The 17,951-nt window shown below is 38.0% G+C and overlaps 1 protein-coding gene across 2 annotated transcripts in view; it reads right to left on the bottom strand.

Annotated features, from left to right (window-relative positions):
- Window positions 1-17,951, bottom strand: part of LOC110221413 (thymocyte selection-associated high mobility group box protein TOX-like) — a 131,754-nt gene that overhangs the window by 63,380 nt on the left and 50,423 nt on the right. The window lies entirely within an intron of this gene.

The following is a 17,951-nucleotide window of genomic DNA, read 5'->3' as shown; positions in this document are numbered from 1 at the left end:
TTTCAGTGAATTTTCTTTTTAGACAACTCCCCTTTTCCCAGAATTGTTTTTCTTTGTGAAAAACATCCGAATCACTTGCTTGTGACATATTTTGTACATTTATGGAGAGATACATGAGGGTATGGATTTTATGGCTACTTCCTTTTTTCCTGATTTTTTTCTCCTCTATAACTTTGGGCATCTCTGTTGAATTATTCTTTCTACACTCTAGCTACAACTACTCTCTCTGGTATCTAGCTTGGGAGAAGTATGTTGGCAGTTTTATTCTTTCCTCTTCTTTTTCAGTTTAGATTCCTTTTTTATTAATTTATTTTTATTTATCAACAATCGCTTCCATAAAAGTGGGGGAAAAAATCACTTCCATAAAAAAAAACCCTTTGAAGTTTTAAATTTTTCTCCCCTTCCCTCCCCTTCTCTCTCTTCAAGACAGTGTGTAATCTGATATGGGCTATACACATACATTCCAATTAAACATATTTTCACGTTAGTAATATTGTAAGGAAGAATTAGAACCAATAGCAGGAACCACAAGAAAGAGAAAACAAAACAAAACAGAAGAAAAAAACAGCAAATAGTATGCTTTGATCTGCATTCAAACTCCATAGTTCTTTCTTTGGATGTGGATAGCATTTTCCATCATGAGACCTTTGGAGATGTCTTAGATCCTTGCCTTGTTGAGAAGTAGACTCCTTTTTGTTAGATTTTCAAGATTTGTAGCAAATAAATTCTTACCAGGCACTTACTCCCTGGCCAGGAGCTCATAATTTTTCTATTTTAAGCTTCAGAAAACCAACTCCCAAAACCAAAAACAGATAACATCTTCTTAACCAGCTGATCACCACAGGAATCTGCCTTTTTATTTTGAAATTCTTGTTTTTGATCAGGAACACCGATAAAAACATTACTTGTGTCGCAAAGGTCATTCTTTTCTTACCTAAGTCCTCATATTTAGCAATGCCTTTTGGCAGTATCATTTGTGTCCAAATGAATCATGTGACACAGGTAGCAGTCAACTGGTTTGACAAGTCTTTGGAGGTTCTCTTTAACACATTGTCTGTCACATTGTAGATACTTAATAAATGTTTACTGATTAACCAACATGATCCAGGAAAGCAGGAGACCTAGCCTGTTATTATCATGTCAACAAATAGCTATTTCAGTACCCCTAAGGAGGGAGTCACTAACTATACTACTTATTTGTTTGTCTCTTCTTGTAGCCTTTATGATGATGGCTCATCCATCATCGGTGGATCCACATTATCATTTCCTCTTCTTCCTATGTCTAGATCACTCCTCATCAGAAAGAAAAGCCTCATATCTCTTACTTAATTCCAAATGTTGTATGGTCCTTCTTTCCTTTATCCTCTGTGTCACAGTATTCCACTTGCCTACCTCCTGAGATAGAATAAAATTCTCCCTTGCCTCTTCAGGGCCCTTTCATTCTCCATTTTAACACTGAAGATCTACTGATTTTTTGTTTTGTTTTCTTAAAAGAACATCACTGGCTTTGTTAATCTGTGTAATAAATAGGTATCTCTCAAGTCCCTTTTATCTTCTTTTTACGAAGGAAGTGAGATCAGTCATTTGAACACAGATAACAGTAACTTGGCTGGGGTAGAAATGCAAAAATGATAAAATCTATGAAGACTACTGAAAAATTTTTCTTAGGCTCCATACTTGCCAGAGGTGGGAGCCTCACTGCATCCCTGTCTACACTGTCAGTCCTGCTGTAGGTCTTCTAGATGACTGTAATTTTTTCTAATTAGTCCATTACCTGCTTTTTCATCTTTGCTGTGAATTTGTCTAGTCTGATTTTCAACCATAAGATAAACAGCTTAACAGAGGGACTTTAGGGATATGGTTTATTTTGTAGACAAAATAAACTACCTATACCATTAGGATTATTTCCTCTGATTTTACATGTGCAAATACCAAAATGCCCAGCTCTGTGTTTTTTCCTTTTGTATTTATAACTCACTGAAGCCTATTCCTGGTGCCCTATATCTCTCCAGTAGGGTGTATGGGGTGTTCAGGGAAGACTATGAGCTCTGGTATGAGGGCTGGTGTCCACCTGCCACTCAACTCTCCCCTGTGACTCCAAGAAGCTGTAGCATGCACAGTGGCTACACTTTGTTAAACCATCTCGGCCGATGGGCTAAACCAAGTTGAGGGTAACCAACAGGCCTCAAACCCATCAGTGAGTTAGGGAGGTGTCTAGCTAAAGTATGTGAAAATTTTCCCAGCGGAACAGATGGATGTGAACAATTTGTTTCACCAGGACATAAAGGTGGCATTGTAGAGAGCTTAGAGTTCGGTCAGACACTGAAGGTGCCAAGGTCATCTACTGCTTCTCAGGCCATTGTCAGTCATCCTGACTCTTGTCTTGCCACTGGACTTTGACGATTCTGGAAGAGAGAGTGAAGCTGAGTACTTCATGGAACTCTGTCTCTTTCAAATCCAGTTTATGCACGATTCAAAAGATATCATCAATTACCATTTTACTATTTCATTTTTTTATTGTTTTGCTATTCAGGTATTTTACTATGTTTCATTTTTACTATTTTTAGTTATCTTGAATTCCTGTGGCAACAAGCTATTGATGAAACAGCAGGTATGGATATACTGGGAGCTGTAGTAACAATCCTGTGCACAAGCAGCCCAGGCCACAGGGTTGTCTTCTCACTGGACTGAAGCAGCAGTGGGATTCAGCAGCCCTTTGAGTGAGAAGCCTTTTTAAGGAGTACACTGCTCATCTACTAGCATGGAGAAAGGTCTAGAAGAGGTGCCCTAAAAACTGTCTGCTTCACCTAACCCTGGCCCACATACTATATCAAGCAAAGTTCCTACTGGACTGAAGCAGAAGTGGGATTCAGCAGCCCTTTGAGTGAGAAGCCTTTTTAAGGACTACACTGCTCATCTACTAGCATGGAGAAAGGTCTAGAAGAGGTGCCCTAAAAATTGTCTGCTTCACCTAACCCTGGCCCACATATTATATCAAGCAAAGTTCCTACCCTATAGTCAAACAAAAAATAATGTGCAAAAACTTTTGTAAAAATGATTCCACTCACCATTGGTACATGGAACGTGTGCAAGCTTATGGACAACATAAAATCCAATAGACCTAAAAGATGAATAGTTCTTGTTGGAAAGAACACAGAAGGTATTGTATCCAAATAGCAGCCCAGAGTGAAACAAGGCTGTCAAATGAAGACCAGCTTACTGAAGTCAGAGCATGTTACACATTTTCTAGAGTGGTTGGCGTGATGAGAAGCTCCATGAAGCTGGCATATGTGTTGCAATAAAATCTAATCTAGTCAACAAGTTTGTATGTTTGCTAAAAGAAGTGAATGACAGGCTCATGACAAGTTATTCTGAAATTTTTGTTTTTGATCAGGAACATTGATAAAAAACATTACTTGTGTCCCAAAGGTCACTTACAGGAGAGCACCATGACACCATCATCAATGTGTATGTTCTCACCATGACATACTCTGACGAGGTCAAAGAGAAATTTTATGAAGCTCTAGAGACCCTCATCATCAGTGTGCCAAAAGAGGACAAGCCTGGGGTAACTTTAATTCCAGAACAGGCAAAACTATCAGATGTGGCAGGGAGTGCTTGGGAGGAATGGAATTGGAAACAGCAATGGTCACTTACTACTGAAGATTTGTGCGTTTCATGACCTCATCACGAACACTGTCTTCCGTTTGCCTAAATTCAATAAAATGTCATGGATACACCCTTACAGCAAGCAGTGGCACTTAATAGGTGATATAATTTTAAGGAGAAAAGACAGACAAGATTTGAGAGTGACAAAGGTGATGTGTAGCACAGAGCACTGGACAAATCATATAGGCTTCTCCTCTCCAAGCCAAACATTTATATTCAACAAAAGCAGAGGTCTCAAGGCAAGAAGACTATCAGAAGACTCTGAGACAACAAATCAGAGTGCTTCTCTTTGGATCAGCAATTTATTGCTAACTTGGAGGGAAAGCTGAGCCAAACACAGTTGGCAACAGAGGAACGGAAACAGAGTGGACAAGTTTTAGACATCTGGTACACAGTACCACATTTGCTCATGTGGGCCAGAACACTTGCAAATATCAGCACTGCTTTGATGAAAATGATGGGGAAATTCAGAAGCTACTAAATGAAAAATGAGAACTCCACAGGGTTTACCAGCAGGACAGTTTGTCTCTAGTAAGGCAGTATTTGATTCCATCAAAAGTAAAGTACAAGAGAAGTTTAGAGAGACACAGGATTCTTGGCTCAGTAACAAAAGTAGATGAGATTCAGTTTTATACTGACAATAATATTCCAAAGTACTTTTATGATGCCCTGAAGGCTCTTTATGGGCCAAAGACCTTTAATGCATCTCAACTGCTCTGTGCTGATGGAGCGACATTGATTAGTGATAAGGACATGATCCTGGAGAGATGGACTGAACACTTCCATAATGTTCTTAGCAGACCATCATCAACCAATGCTGAAGCCACTGACCACATTGGAAGTCAATTCCTCTCTAGCTGAACTTCCTAATGTAGAAGAAGTTTTGAAAGCTCCTCTTGTATAGCAAAACACCTGGTGTTGATTCTATTCCAACAAAGAACTTAGAGAAATCTCCACTCCAAATGTTCATGTGACCTGTGGTAGAGTCTTCTAAGCTCATATTGGTCTGACCAGCTGTAGTAGGACACAGTGTTCCTTAACTTCAATATAGTGATGTCATTTTGGTTGCCTTCAAGCACAAAGGACAAAAATCCACAAACCACCCAACAAGGTAAGTGGTCTATTGCTCATATAAAAGCTGACTGAAATCTTCTAGGTTACATGTCAATAGGAAATTATCCCCTAGGAGAGCAAGGGTGCCTGCACTGTCCATCTCTATAAAGGAAAAGGAAATAGGTTGTCCTGTGACAATCGCAGGGAGGGTGTCTCTTAGTTACTGCCAGTGAGATTCTTATAAGACTCGTCCTCAATTAGTCGGAAGACGATCATCTGCCTGAGAGCTCATGTGGCTTCAGAAAGTGTTGAGGAACAGTGAACATGGTGTTTGCTGCCCAACAACTCCAGGAGAAATGCCAGGAGCAGAACAGAGGTCTGTATATGATGTTCACTGATCTTACCAAAGCCTTTGATATCATCAGTCGTGACGGTTTGTGGAAGATCATGGTGAAATTTGGTTGTCTAGAGAAGTTCATCAGCATTGTCTGCCAGTTTCATGATGGCATGCTTGTATGGGTTCTGGATGATGAACAATGCTCTCACACCTTCCCAGGTACCAGTGGAATAAAGCGTGATGTGTCCTTGCTCCCATATTTTTAGCATGATGTTTTCAGCAATGTGGCTGGATGCCTTCAGTGAGGCAACAGTGGCATCAAGGTCAGCTACCACACTGTTGGTAAATTATTGAACTGAAAAGGCTATAGCCAAGACTAAAGTGGAGGGAAAGTTGGTGTGTGACTTTTTTGTTCACAGATGATTATGCACTCAATGAAGCCTCTGAGGGTGAGAGGCAACAGACTATGGATTTATTCTCTAATGCTTGTGCTAATTTTAGCCTGACAATTAACACCAAGAAAACAGAGATTCTCCACCAGCTGGCACCATGCCATCTCTACACAGAACCATCAAATACAGCAAGGGAAGAAATTTTGAATGCTGAGGGTAAGTTCAGTTGCCTTGGCAGTAAACTCTCTAGGGATATACACACAGATGATGAGGCTATGCACACATTGCCAGAGCTAGCTCAGTGTTTGGAGGTATTAGGCTGCCTACCAAACTGAAGGCCTACAGAGCCATTGTGCTGACTTCATTATTGTATGCCTATGAAACCTAGATAGTCTACCAGTGTCATGTCAGAAAATGGAACTGCTTCCATTTGAATTGTCTTAGGAAGATTCTGAAGATCACTTGGCAAGATAAGGTACAGAACACTGAGGTCCTTTCTCAAGACAAATTGCCAAGCATTCAGACTCTACTGCAGAGAGTGCAACAATGTTGGGCCAGCCACATTGTTCAAATGTATGTTTGGCCTAAAAGACAATTTTACAGAGAATTCATACAAAGCAAGCATTCACATGGCGATCAGAAGAAGTGATACAAAAGGACACACTCGTGTTCTCTTTGAAGGACACTGGTATTGATTGTGAGACATGGCAGAGGACCATCTAGCATGGTATACCCACATCAAAGAAGGTGTCGAGTTCTATGAGCAAAGGAGAAATGGAGTAACAAAAACAAACGAATAAAAATTAAAATGAGCTGCTCAAATTTAGAGACATCTTTATCCCAAATGTTCAAATGGACTATTTGTGCCTGACCAGTGGTAGAGCATTCTGAGCTCATAATGGTCTGATCAGCTACAGTAAAATCCACTGTACATTGTCCCTGACATCGTGGTGTCATTTTGATCATCTTCAGTACGAAGGACAACTGTTATCTCTCAAGGTACCTTTTAGATTGTTTTTTATTTTGTTTTTTTCCCAAATTCAGGTAATTCCACATTCTTTTGGCTAAGAGCCTTCATCATATTTTCATATTTCACTTGGATGGAATGGCTCAGTCTTTCCCTCCACTTGAAGAAGAGTGATGAGACCTATTTGCAGACAACACATATTCATACATCTTGAAAGTCCAAACTGTGTTTTTTACAAATCCTTTATTTTTTTCATTTTTCTTTGTTTCTTACTTAACAAGCACATATTTTCTGTTCTTCCAATTTTGAAGAAAAAAAAGATACACAAAATCTATTTAATAAATATGCAGTCAAATAAAAAAATCATATTTTTCCATATCCCAAAATGTCTCATTCTGCATCCTGAATCTATCACCTCCTGTATAAGTAGAAGTAATCTATAATCTTGCATAAATTGTGATCAATCCTTTGGAATCATTATTGGTCACTAAGTAGAGTTCACAAGTCTTTCAATGTTGTTTGTCTTCACATCATTACTATTATGGTATACTCTGCATTAGTTTACTTCAATCTACCCAGGATTCTCTGAGCCCATCCCTTTCCACATTTCTAGTGGAATATAGAACTGTTTTTATATTTATTATATTTACATACAAGATTATTTCCTTATATACTATATTATTATATTAATTACATATTACTATTTACATTTATATAAGATAAATTGTTCAGCCATTCTCCAAATGATAGGCATATCCTTCTGCAAATTCTAATACTGAAATATACAGTGCTTTGCAGGAACATCTGAAAATGAGAAGGATCTGTGACTCCTTATGCATGAGGTACTTTGAATTTGGGAACTCCCTTTTACATAGCAAATTATGACTCATGCGTGACTTAGCAGAAAAATACTAGGCAGTTGCCCAAGGTAATCAAAAGCTGTATGACTTGCTCAGAATCAGTGAACAAGATTCAATATTTGAAGTCAGGTTAGGATTCAGTATGCAACATTGACTCCGGTAGAGAAGAAAATTATGATGATGATTTTTATTGTGACCATGTTCCAAACTGGCATAAAGCAATAAGTTCAGATGAAACTAGTTTGTAAAAGTGAAGGATGCAGAGCCTAGTTCAGAGATATATGGCACTTCTCATGGCCTAACAAGTAAACATTTCCTGGATTTCTCTGCATATATCTTCTCTCAAAAACTCAAAAAGTCCTTCTGTTAAGAGGAGTTCCACATTAAGAGATGTTAAACGCTAGGAAAATAGAGAAATGCTTTTTGTATATATTTTACTGAGTATTTTTTTCCAGTTTTTATTGAATTTTCAGTGTTTCCATGGTTGGTGGGAAACTCCCTTTTCATTTAAAATACAAATGTTGCTAAGCTGGGTTTGCTATTTCAAAGAAGAAAACAACTTTTTTTGAGGAGTAAGAATTGTCTATCTTAATTTACTGGGGGAAAACTGATGGAATGAAAATAGTTGCATTAGGTTCTATAATTGCACTGTGTTGAGTAAACTGATTTGTGCACATGGAAAGGACCAGGGTGAATGAAGAGCTAAGTTTTAGTTTTGTTTTGTTTTTCAAAAACTGCATGTTTTTTTTCAAAATCTTTACTGATTTTGTGTTTCCTTCTTTTAAATATCAGTATCCCTCTCAATCCAACATATAAGCCTTCAAAGCTATCATTATCTCTGCGCTAGCAGACAATCTATATCAAAACAGTTGTACACATAAAACTCTAACTACTTCTTGGCTGTATCTCTTCTGATCCAGCTGTTTCACTGAATAGCAGTTGGTGAATGGAGAGCTGGAACATGGGTAGCCCTGAGGCCTTATTTGCTAATGTTACCCACCAGTTGCTGCTTTATGTGGTGTTAGCAGGCAAGGCCTGGAAGTATTCCAGTTGAAGCAAAAACAAAAGAAAGTAAGGAATCTCTGAAGTCCTTCCATTTACCCCTGTCTGTCATCCTTTGACACTGAACATTGTTGAGTGCTATCCCCAGGGCTGCTGTGAGACCCTGCTGGAGTTAAACTGTGAAGAGAGCTTATCCTAGATCCTCTGAACACACTCTTGAATGCATTTTTCTTTTATCATCCAAAGAGGACTTCTGATCCCTGCTACCAGTAGTCCTTTCAGCTTCCTATGATAAATTAGGTTGGAAAGAAAAAAAAACAATTTCATTTTTCATAGGAATAATGCTGAGTGCCTATGAGAAAAATGTAAATGCTGATTTTTTTAAGAACCCAAATTGATTACATATTTTTGTCAGTGGTTCAATTAAAATGTAAATGTATATTACATCCAGGGATGGAGTAATCAAATTTTATTTATTATTTTTTAAAAATCATTCTCAAGAAGAAAATTAAGTTATTATTTTTCCAAACTAATTAAGAAAATTCCTTCTTTCTTATTGAAGTTTAGTAAAAATAGCCATCATTTTTCATGTATGGACAACTCATCATTAGTAAATTTCATGAACTGTGTAAATACAGAGCTGAAATGTATGAGATAGGATAGTCCAACCTTCTTATTTTACAAGTGGGAAAACTGAGGCTGATACAATTTGAGGAATTTACCCAACTTCATATAGTGGATAAATGGCAGTCAAGATTTGAAAGCACAATCTGAAAGCACTCTTCCAGATATACCATGTTGTCTCCCTAGGACAACTAACTTTGGATTGTGAATTAGTTGACTATCTAGACTCACTTGTAGGGAAGCTTCACAGTTTCCACAGGGACGTTCCACAGGGATTTGTTCTGGATTTGTCATATTAGTTGTTGTTCGCCCTTTGTTTTTGTAAAGGACTAATAACATCACAGGGTGATGTCTTGACTTGTGTGTAAAATGGATTTAAGTGAGGAACAGTTGCAAAAAAGCATTAGCTTCACTCTCTATTCCAGAGTCATTGACGTCCAGTGGCAGGACAAAAGTAAAGATGTTAGTATTATGACCTTGACATTTTTTATGTCTCATAAGCTGTAAGCACTGTACAATGTCTGCTTCAGCCCCTTTCATGGCTGTTGGAAAAAAATTGTTCTCATCCATCCATTCAGCCAGAGGAAGCCTTCACATGCTTGGGGTAGACGTTCCCCTCACTTACCAATGTTTTTGAGGCCTGTCAATTACCCTTGATCTGGTTTAGCAGTCTGCTGAGACAGTTTTACTGGGGTGTGGTGGCTGAACATGCTACAGCTTCTTGGAGCCATAGAATGAGAGTCAGGTGAAAGGTGGACAAGCAGCCCTGAAAAGGGCTCAGTAAGCCCTCATACCAAAGGTGTCTAGATCATTTTTATGAACAAATTTTTTTATCAAAGACGACAACATTTATCACATATGTGGATGACACAAAGTCGAGAATAATTAATACATTGGACAACAGAATTGTCCAACTGTCCAATTCCCCCACCCAGGGGAAGAGGCATTAACGGTGCCCAGAGACTTGTGGGCAGTGAAAGAGGAGGTCAGGACAATGCTAAAGACAATGGTATTAAGGTTGGGGAAAAGGGGAAGGGAAGGGAAGAAGCATTTACTAAGTGCCTACTGTGGGCCAGGCACAATGTTAAGAATACAAAGGAAGGAAAGACGGTCCCTTCCTCCAAGGAGCTCACAATCTAATGGCAGAGGCCATACATACAATCTGTACAAATTATTTACAGAATGGATAAGAAATGATAAGCAGGCAGATTTCGGAAAAACCGAGAAAGACTTACATGAACTGATACTGATTGAAGTGAGCAGAACCAGGAGAACATTGTACACAGTTACAACAACATTGTGTGATGATCGACTATGACTGACTTAGCTGTTCTCAGCAATGCAGTGATCTAAGACAATTCCAAAAGACTCATGATAGAAAATACTATCCACATCCAGAGAAAGAACTATGGAGTTTGAATGTAGATTGATGCATACTATTTTCTCTCTCTCTCTCTTTTTTTCTTTCTCGTGGTTTTTCCCTTTGGTTCTGATTCTTCTTTACAACATGACTAATGTGAAAATATGTTTAATATGATTGCATGCCATCTTGGAGAACTGTGGGGGAAGGAGGTAGAGAAATTTTAGAACTCAAAATCTTATAAAAATGAATGTTGAAAACTAAAAATTAATTAATTAATTAAAATTTTAAGAAGATGAAAAAATCAACAAGGGGAAGGTACCAGAATTAAAAGGGATATTGTGAAATGCTGCCTGTAGAGGGTGAGATTTTAGCTGGGACTTGAAGGAAGCCAGGGAAACCAGGAGTCAGAGATAAGGAGACATAGCATTTCAGGAATAAGGACAGTCAGTAAAAATTCCCAGTTTAGAGAGGGGGTGTCTTGTCAGAGGAACAGGAAGGACACCAGTATCACTGGATTAAAGAGTATGTGGATGGTGACATACCTGATCAGTTTCTGTTTTCTGTTTTTTTGGTGACGCAATCAGGGTTAATTTAAGTGACTTGCCCAGGGTTACACGGCTAGTAAGTGTCAAGTATCTGAGGCCAGATTTGAACTCAGGTCCTCCTGACTCCAAGGAGAGCACTATCCACTACACCACCTAGCTGCCCCATGATCAGTATTTTTTAAAGAGCCTACTCTGTGTAAGACACTATACTAGTGTCAAAAGACACTATACTAGCATCACTAGCTGACAAAAAACAAAATAAAAAAATTCACAACATCAAGAAACTTACATTCTGTTTGAGGGTGGGGGTGGGGGGTGGGAGAAGGTGTGACTAGGATGCAACATATAAACAACTAAATATATATAAGATAAATTGAGGAAGAGGGAGGCAGCATTAACAAAAGGGGGAACCAGGCAAGGAGGAGGTGACACACGAGCTGAACCTAAAGAAAAGCAAGACTAAGTTATAAAATTTGAAAAGAGGATTTCCAATATGGAAGAGAGCCTGAGCAAAGGCACAAGAAGGTGGGAGGTGGAATTCTGAGATTGGACAGCAGAAAATAGGCCAGTCAGACTGCACTATTATAAAGTAGGCAAAGGGGAATAATAAGAAATAAGCCTGGAAAGGTAGATTGGAACCGAACTATCCAAGGGCTGAATGAGCTTGAGAGATACGGACTTCCTCATTGTCACTGAAGGTCTTTGGAAACTGGCTAACCTCCAGTTGGTGGACGTTATGGACAGAATTCATAACACATAGAGGAGTCGGGCTGAATGGCCTCAGAAGTCCCTTCTAACTATTATTGTGATTGCATTCCATAGGAAAGGCTCTTTGCAAACCTTAAAGTGCTCTACAAATGAGTTATTAGTCATATTTCATCTCTGTGTGCTAATGGGATATTTGTATTTTAAATAGCATAACTAGCCACAGTAAAAGTAATTAGCATAACAAAGCAGGTAATAAAATTCTCTCTGGAGTACATTTACACAATGGAAATATCACTTTGTGGAACTGCTCTTAGGAAAGATTAAAGCTTTCTGAAGAAAACACAAGCTCATGACCACCTGAGCTCCCATACAACCTGACCCTAGACATTCTTTACAATCTATTTTCTTTGCTATTATACTACCTTCCTGTGAATGCATACAGAACAGTTCCCAGGCAGTTCAGGGAACAGAGGAAGAATTATACTGGCAAGCTTCAAAATTCATGTACAGAAATTTCACAGGGTAAGATATATTTTCCCAACAATTTCTTGCATCCCTCATACATTATCCAAAGTTATGGTAAACAGAAGAATCAGAAGGAGTGCATTCATTATTCATGACTCAGTTGTTGCCTTGGTCCTGGCCACTACTTCTATAGGACCACTACTCCTGTTTTTTACCACAGCTGAGACTTCTAGGAATAGTCGACTCAGCTAGGTGCCCCCATCTTACGTGTCCGCATCCATTTCCAAGGTTAATTTTTTGTATTCCCAAAGATTCCAGGAGTGATACTAGATTACTGTTTAGAAACTGAATGTATAGAATTATATAGAATGTGTAGGATATAGAAAAATCCTTCCTTTTATTTAAAGGTCTGCTGCAATAATTGTAACTGAATGTTATGTTTTGCAAAGAGTATTGGTCCTGGGGTCAGGAGACCTGGATTCAATTACTTTGTGATGGTAGGAAAAGTCCCTTCTGGGAGCAACACCAACAGCATATTGGCAGAAATGAAGATCTAGGACAGGGAGCAGCAGAACTGAACTTTTCTACTTGGTGAAGTAAACTAGGCCAAATGAACAGTGAAATGACAAATAGCTTTATGAGCCCAGTTCTTAACCTTCCTGAGCTGAATGACCAAGAGGGCATTATAGATAGCTTTTTGCAAGTAAAAATGTGTTTCTTCCATATGCTGTAATGTAATGTAGCATGTCTTTTGAATCATGATTGGCCAGGCCTGTGATGGTGTATAGTGATGCTTTTTAACCTCATAGCTAGAACTGGCAAATGAGCCATACCATCTCTGATTACTTTATTCCAACACTATTTGTATCCTACTCTGTTTTTAAATGATCAACTTCCATACTACCAAGCTTGAAATAGTGTTTCTGTGTGTCCTTGAAAATGGTTCCTCTGCTGGATTCATGAACAGGAAATAAGCAGGCAACACTTTTCCATTAAATGCTTTGGAGAATCTAACCATTATTCCAACGTAATGACTGTCAGGAATTCTTTATTGATATCCAATCAGAACATCCCCAAGTTGAGACAATGATAACATCGAGTCCAATTTCTGGTGTGCAGGACATCTGAATGGCTTGTTCTTCAAAAGCCCTTTATTATTTGGCAAGAAGTGTATATGGGGGCAGCTAGGTGGCGCAGTGGCTAGAGCACCGGCCCTGGATTCAGGAGGACCTGAGTTCAAATCTGGCCTCAGACACATAACACTTACTAGCTGTGTGACTCTGGGCAAGTCACTTAACCCCATTGCCTAGCCAAATAAAACCAACAAAAAACAAAACCAAGAAGTGTATATGAAGCTGCTTTGGGTTTAATTATGAGTGATAGACAAGAAAGACTTCAGTTATATAGATTTCACTTTTTGCATCTGCATTACGAAATGCCCAGAGCAGTACTTTGTTCCCAACAGGCCTCTCTAGTTCACCCTTAAAAAATGTATTCAAATATGCTAATATCACCTGACAAGGCTTTGCTTTAATGTCTAGAGAAATGCTTGTATAACGTATCACTTCATTTTTTTCTTTTTAAAAAATTTTTTTATTAATTTATTTAGATTTATCAAGAATCACTTCCATATGCTTTAGAATTTAAAATTTTTCTCCCCCTTCCTCCCCACCACCCTCCCTAAGACAGCACACAATCTGATATAGGCTTTACATTTACATTCCTATTAAACATATTTTCACATTAGTGATGTTGTAAATAAAAATTAAAACCAATAGAAGGAACTATCAGAAAGAGGAAACAAAACTCAACAGAAGAGGAGAAAAAAAGCAATTCAACTTCCATAGTTCTTTCCTTGGATGTGGACAGCATTTTCCATCTCTAGTTCTCTGGCAATGTCTTAGATCCTTGTAATGCTGAGAAGGGTTCAGTTTGACAATCTTAGTCATTGCATAACATGGCTGTTATTGTGTACAAAGTCCTCTTGGTTCTGCTCACTTCACTCAGCATCAGACCAGATAAGTCTTCCCAGGTTTTTCTGAAGTCAGCCTGTTCATCATTTCTTATAGAACAATAGTATTCCATTACATTCATATACCACAAGTTGCTCAGCCATTCCCCAATTGATGTGCATCCTCTCAATTTCCAATTCTTTGCCCCCACAAAAAGAGCTGCTATGAATATTTTTGTACATGTGGGTCCTTTTCCCATTTGTATGATCTCTTTGGGATACAGCCCTAGAAGTTCTATTGCTGGGTCAAAGAGTATGCACATTTTTATAGCTCTTTGGGGATAGTTCCAAATTGCTCTCCAAAATGGTTGGATCACTTCACAACTCTACCAACAATGCATTAATGTTCCAATTTTCCCACATCTTCTCCAACATTTACCATTTTCCTGTTTTGTCATGCTGGCTGATCTGATAGGTGTGATGTGGTACCTCAGAGTTGTTTTGACTTGCATTTCTCTAATCAATAGGGATTTAGAGAATTTTTTCATGTGACTATAGATGGCTTTAACTTCTTCATCTGAGAACTGTCTGTTCATATCCTTTGACCATTTATCAGTTAGTGAATGGCTTGTACTCTTATAAATTATATCACTTTACTTTCAAAACACTTTCAAAAGAACTGAAACAAACAAAATGACTTGGCTGGGTAATTAGTAATAGACCAATTGGCCCATACATTAGACAAGTCCTATGGTAGCTGTAATGTGACTTCTAGAAGTTTCCCCAGGTTCCTGCATTTACATTTTGAATAATTCAGCTCAAAAAGGGCCGTTTGGCTTTATGCTCTAGAATGTATTGTGCTCCTTTTTTTTCCTTTTCTCTTGATGGTACCTGAGTATAACAATGAAAATAGAAATGCCAAGTAAAAGGACTGTCATCTGGTTTCATGTCAGCATGAAAAAATGGAAAATTGAGTTCATTTAAAAGTACTTTGATCATTAAAAATAAACTCTTATTCATCTATGCTAAGTCTTAAGAGCACTAGTAGGTACCTGTCCAACATGAGCAACTGTAAACCAGCTTGAGCCCCTCCTCATCTGAAAAAGGCCAAAAACCTAGATTGGCCAATCAAGAAAAAAGACATTTTGGCCCACTCTGAGTTAACGTACCATAATGCTTTGCATGCTCTGAGTGAACCCCAAAATTAAGCTGATGGGGAGCACTCTCCTGTTAATGACTGATAAGGACCAGGAACCTTGAACCAGACACTATCTTGATTAATGGCACATCTATTATCTTCATGTTTTATAGAGACTATCCTGTTATGATGCCCGTGTTTTATGACATTACCATGTTTATGGCTGACAAAACCCAGGTATCCTGGGGGCATCCTCTTGTACTATGGAAACTATAATTTTGACTGACACAGGCATCCTCAGTCAGGAAGGAAAGGGGTGGGACACTTCCCTGCTCTATAGGTATATAGTTTCCTTCAACTGGCCTTTCTTTGAGCCAGCTAATCTGACTCCCATGCAATATGTATGGGACAGAGACCACCTACCCAAATTAAAAACCAGAGCCTTGACAAAAGTTTGCAAAAAGGAGGAATGTCTTTATTGACTTTCTTGAGGAAGGGCACCCCCGTGCTGCCTAAGCTGCCCCAAGAGTGCAAGTGCTCCTTGTTTAAGGCAAGATTATATAGACCCTAACGCAGCAGCCCACCTTAACCCCCTTCCCGTTGGCTCATTGGCTGAGCCTCAGGTGTACAATCTATTCGTGTAAAAACTACCCCAGTAACAGAGAAAACAAAGAGGTATAGAAATTATGTTAGCATGTTCCCCTTTTCAGGGCCTCCCAGTTTCAGTAGTCTTTTACCCAAGGTCATATAACTAGCTAGAGGATGAGATAGACAGGATGCTCTTATGGCTCAGGAATTTCTGCTAACACTGCCTAAGAGTAGGGGAGGGAGAAGGCTAGGGGAGGGGGTCTTGTATTCTGAGGGGTCTTCACTTAGTGTTGGTACACATGTACCACTCAAAAGCAACAGTACCAGAACCATTAACAAGAACTAATAACCCTTTGAGGAGGCTTCACTTCTGAGAGATCATCTCTCACACAATATATGTTTCACTAGCTCATAGACAATAAACTGCACATATGTGACCTAATTTCATTTCTCTTTTAAGACCACACTCTGAAGGTTGGCCTATTTCCATTTGTCTCTTTTAGACCAAACTCTGAAGGTTGACCTAATTTCATTTGTCTCTTTTTAGACGAAACTCTGGAGGTTGACAGAATGTACATTTAGTAGCTTCTTTGGACATAACATTATTTTTTGCTAATTTATCAGGGACTTAAGAAGACTTTAATTCTGTTTGTATTTATTATGGCAATCATACAATAATCCCATATAATATGAAACACTAGAGCAAAATAAAACAAAGATGGGGAAAAGCAAAGAATCCTCTTCTATTAATCACACTAATAATAACCTGGGAAAAGAAAATCTAGAAAAAAAAGACCACCTTTTTGTTCCTCTAAAATGTCTGTCTGTAATTGACCTTAACATCTTTTAAAATAGTTGAATACTTAAATATTTGTGTGTGATATTTTAGAGCATGTTCAGATAATAAGAATACAATCATATAGAGTTTCCATATTTTTGGGTGTATACTTAAGGTAATTAACTATTAACTTTCCTCTCCGTTTATGCTTTTATGGCCATTTGAGTCATGTAGGGTCAAGATCTCAAAACTAATCATAAAAACTACCGACTCATATTCATGCTAAGATAATAAATATTTCTTTAAAACAACTTCCAATAAATTTCATTATGAGAAGTTATTAAAAGGGTTAAAAACCTATTAAATGTCAAATAATTTTCCTGACTGAAACTTCTAATAAAGAAACAGAATAGGCCTTCTTTTTGAATTATTTAAATCTTTACTGACTATGCATTGAACCATGAAATTAGAAAAGTATTATGAGAAGTGTTTTCTGGTTTTTAGGAAATTTGAAGCACACAATGTATCATACCATAGTCTTTAACTAAACTAGTTAAAGCAATGGGTTTTTAATCCCAAAAACATGGCTTCTGCTGATATAAAGAGTCATAATTAAAATTTTGTCCTGCAACTTAGAGATAATAAAAATCATTATTATAGTAACATACATGTCAGTTTAATATATTTGAGTTGTGTTCTAATTTTCATTTGGAGAAATACCTTCAATTTTTCTTTGATCAAGCAAAGTCCACTATTGTAGACACTCACTGCAAATAATTAGGCTTTTAATAGTAAACTCATTTTAAAGTGCTAATAATTTGCATTATCTGTCTTTAGCTGTCTACTTCCTACAGGGTCAATGGCAGGTATAGGTGGAAGGCAAACAATGGAGGGCATAAAAGATTATATAATTCACTATAAGTGGATCTGGGACAACATTATACATTAATCATATTTTAATAAATATTTTATTTAATACTGCAATAAAGAATGGAATACATATACCATTGCCTATTACTAATCTAATTTAAACTACTGATTGGAACATTTGTTCTGGCAATTTATTAAAGTAGGCTATGACCAATAACTTCCTTTTCTTTTGACTTACGCCAGTTCTGAATACTGAATTCTTACTCCTTTCTGACCCAGAGTTTCCCCTGCTGCTTTTGGGTATTATGCAATCAACAGTCTGTGGAAATACCTGGAGCTTAGAATAGCAGTGATCTAGAATGAATAGATTCCCCCCCCCAAAAAAAATATATCACTACCAGGTCACTTGAATAAAACAGGATAATAACACCAAGATGGTAACACTGTCAGAAAGCATGATACTTGAAAAATGGAAATAATGGTTTAATGTAACTCTCAGGATCACTGTGGTTTGTGCCAGTGGGCAATCAATAAGCACTTATTAAGCACCTACTATGTGCAAGGCAACTGGGATACAAATATAAAAGTGAAAGAGTCCCTTCTAGAGGGGGTCAACATCTACAGATATATGCTTTATGAGG

The sequence above is a fragment of the Phascolarctos cinereus genome, unplaced genomic scaffold (genome assembly GCF_003287225.1).
Source record: "Phascolarctos cinereus isolate Bilbo 61053 unplaced genomic scaffold, phaCin_HiC Scaffold_4;HRSCAF=312, whole genome shotgun sequence".
Classification (NCBI taxonomy): Eukaryota; Metazoa; Chordata; class Mammalia; order Diprotodontia; family Phascolarctidae; genus Phascolarctos; species Phascolarctos cinereus.
This window is presented reverse-complemented; position numbering and strand designations above follow the sequence as displayed.